The sequence below is a fragment of the Heterocephalus glaber genome, unplaced genomic scaffold (genome assembly GCF_053883595.1).
Source record: "Heterocephalus glaber isolate CG9 unplaced genomic scaffold, H.glaber_assembly_v1.0 deba00001733, whole genome shotgun sequence".
In the NCBI taxonomy this organism is placed as follows: Eukaryota; Metazoa; Chordata; class Mammalia; order Rodentia; family Bathyergidae; genus Heterocephalus; species Heterocephalus glaber.
The window spans coordinates 3,500,186-3,503,861 of record NW_028258444.1 but is presented as its reverse complement, the minus strand read 5'-3'; the positions used below and the strand labels follow the sequence as shown (position 1 = coordinate 3,503,861).

The window sequence follows — 3,676 nt, the reverse complement described above, 5'->3', positions numbered from 1 at the left end:
ACTAACATGTTTACAGAAATCATAGAAGAAAATTTCCCAAATACAAGAAAAGAGGTTAAAATACAATGCAATGCTTATAGAACACCAAACAATTATGACAACAAAAGCTCACCAAGGCATATCTTTATAAATTACCAGATAACCACCAAGAAAACCAGAATTTTAAAAGCAGCCAGAGAAAAACAAAAAAAATTCACATACTAAGGTTAACCAATTAGAATCACAGCAGAATTCTCAACACAAACCCTAAAGGCCAGGAGAGCTTGGAGTGAATTATTTCAAGCCCTAAGAGCAAGTAACTTCCAACCCAGATTATCTTATTCAGCAAGGCTATCCTTCAAAATAGATGGAGACATAAGTTATTTCCATGAAAAAGTCCAGCTCAAAAGATATACAAGTACTAAACCAGTTCTTGAGAAAATACTTAAGAATATTCTTAACAGAAATCACAAAACAGACACAGCTAAAAGCACAAAGGAAATTAGTGATGTCAATGGATAAACAGTAACAAGAAAAAAACACCAGGAAAAGAAAAACAAAGATTCACCAACTGATAAAGAAGGCAATGATAGCAAATAAACACATCTCAGTAATATTGCTCAGTGTTAACTATCTCAATTCTCCAAATAAAAAACACAGATTGACAGACTGGGTAAACAAACAAACAAAACCCCCAGAATTCAACAGTCTGTCCTTCCAAGAAACTCATCTAATCGGCCGGGTGGAGGGGCGAAGCGAGCGTCCTTATCCTAGCGATTCAGGCTCAGACCTGCGAACCAGTTAGAGTCGCGGTGTCAGGAACGATGAAGCTGAGCAGAGGAAAACACGTTGCTCTTCGTGGAGGCAGTACAGAGCTTTCAGAAGATATGTGTAAAGAATATGAAATACTGTATTCTCCATCTTGTGAAACCACAAGAAATACTACTGGCATTGAAGAACCAGCTGAAGGAATGATTTTAGGACCCGACGATATGAGTTACCAAATATATGACATTTCTGGAGAAAGCAGTTCAGCAATTTCTACAGAAGATCTAAAAGAATGCCTGAAGAAACGATTAGAATTCTGTTTTTCACGAGAACATTTATCAAAGGATCTTTACTTGATATCCCAAATGGATAGTGATCAGTTCGTCCCAATATGGACAGTTGCCAACATGGAAGAAACAAAAAAGTTGACCACAGATCTTGATCTAATTCTTGAAGTGTTGAGATCATCTCCAATGGTACAAGCTCATGAGAAAGGGGAGAAAGTGAGACCGAGTCATAAACGTTGTATTGGGATTCTCAGATTCCTGAAGCCACACCAGTAAAGGAGGTGAAAGCTTTGTTCAAAAATGAAAACTGCCCCAAAGTGATAAGCTGTGAGTTTGCACACAATAGCAACTGGTACATCACCTTCCAGTCAGATACTGATGCACAACAGGCATTTAAATACTTAAGAGAAGAGGTTAAAACATTTCAGGGCAAGCCAATCATGGCGAGGATAAAAGCCATCAACACATTCTTCGCTAAGAATGATTATTGACTCATGGATTCTAGAATGTATAGTCAGCCCATTCAAGCTCAAGCACAGTATGCCTCGCCAGTCTTTATGCAGCCTGTGTATGATCCTCACCAGCAGTACTCGGTTTATAGTGCTGTGCTTAGTCTTGGTCTCCAAGTCCTGCGCCTTACTTTGAAACACCACTGGCTCCCTTCCCAGTGGTCATTTTGTGAATGGCTTTAACTCACCAGGATCTTATAAAACAAATGCTGCTCTATGAATATGGGTCGGCCGTTCCCCCAAAATCGTGTGAAGCCTCATTTTAGGTCGTCCAGTGGTACCGAACACTCAACAGAGGGCTCTGTGTCATTGGGGGATGGACCATTGAACAGATTAGTTCAAGGAACTTTGCACCTGAACTGCATAACCCTACAGTACCAGGGCATCAAGAGCAAACTTACCTTCCAAAGGAGACTCCTGCTGTACAGATGGAAGAAAATGGGGACTATGGTGGGGCAGGAGGACTCTTTTCAGAGGTCAAAGATGACAAGAAGATGAAAGGATCCCAAGACCCCATCCTTCTGCTGAAGCAAAGTCTCCAACACCAAAGTTTGACTTACTAGCCTCAAATTTTCCTCCTTTACCTGGGAGTTCATCAAGAATACCAGGTGAACTCCTCTTGGAGAATAGAATGTCTGACGTCCTTGAAGGTGTCTGCAAAGAAAAGGAGAATGAAGACTTGCAAGTTAATTGCCCAATACCTACAGAAGATGAGCAGGCAGACTGTTTTTCAGCCCAGCAACTCAGTATGAGTACCAGTCGTCCATGCGCACCTGAGCTTCCTGTATTAAGCACAACTCAGCAAGAAAAGGATACAATAGATGATTCCATCGATCAGAAGGATGTTATCAATCAGATGACTACACCAGTTTCTTCCCCGAGTACTGCAAAGCCATCGAGAGCAAATACAACTTTACCATGTAATAATAACGTAAATGTAACCACAGCTGTGCCCCTACAGGAACCCCAAAAGTTAAGTTACGCTGAAGTATGCCAGAAGCCCCCTAAAGAGCCATCTCCGGTTCTTGTGCAGCCACTACGAGAACTTCGCTCCAATGCAGTGTCTCCCACCAAAAACCAAGAGAACGGAGCTCCTGAGAAGTCTGTTGAGAAACCACATGAGAAGCCAGAAGCAAAGGCTAGTAAAGATTATTCTGGCTTCCGAGGCAATACCACTCCCAGGGGAGCAGCTGGAAAAATCAGGGAACAGAGACGCCAGTTTAGCCATAGGGCTATACCTCAGGGAGTGACTCGACGTAATGGCAAAGAACAGTATGTACCACCCAGATCACCAAAGTAAAAACAAACAAAAAACAACTCAGTTTATTGCCTTCCTTCAGTCCCCTTTCCAAAAATGTTTGAAATTCACTGACTCAGATAAAGCAAGTCAAAGAGAGTTTTGAGATAATGTGGAAACGATTGAAGGAAACTAATACATAATTTCTCAATGAATAAAATTGTAACTGTCGTATTAAATAGGCAAGTTTACATTGCTGGTATTTAGAAAATTACTAACATATTAAAAATCATGTTGCATTAATCTATTTTAAGTCATACCATGTTCAGAGTTCTGTGTAGGGTGTGGTTTTTTTTCTTTTTAGGGATAGTTTGTATAGTAACTGTCTCTTATGTTAGTGACTTACATGTGTACAAATTGAAACTGTAAATTGTGAACACTGGAAAGCATCGTGACATAGAATATAAACATCTTAGTAATATATTAAAATGAATGTAAAGGAGGTTAAAATTACATTACCGTGAAACTTATCTTCCAACTCTAGGTTAAACTTTGGAGATTATATTAGTGGGTAACTCTTAAGAGCTTTGAAAACTGCACATTTCTGTTCAAGCCAGAATTATTATTTCTTTGTAACTTATTCAGCTTGGCAATTGCTTTTGATTTAGTGGATTGATAACATGGTATAATGTATTTACATAGTTTGAAACTATTCGTTTCTACACACTATTTTTAAAAATCATCTACTAGATGAAGCACACAATAAAGCTACCTGTGCCAAAATTTTGGAATTTAGGTCCTTTAAAAAAAGGATTAATAATCATTGGCTACATCTATGATAAAAGTGATTTTGGTTTACTTAGATAATGCTGCAGTTGGTGGAAATAATGAACATT

The 3,676-nt window shown here is 39.1% G+C and overlaps 1 pseudogene; it reads left to right on the top strand.

Annotated features, from left to right (window-relative positions):
* Positions 1–826: 826 nt before the first annotated feature.
* On the top strand, positions 827–2,877 carry LOC147821463 (la-related protein 4 pseudogene; annotated as a pseudogene).
* The last annotated feature ends 799 nt before the right edge of the window (positions 2,878–3,676 follow it).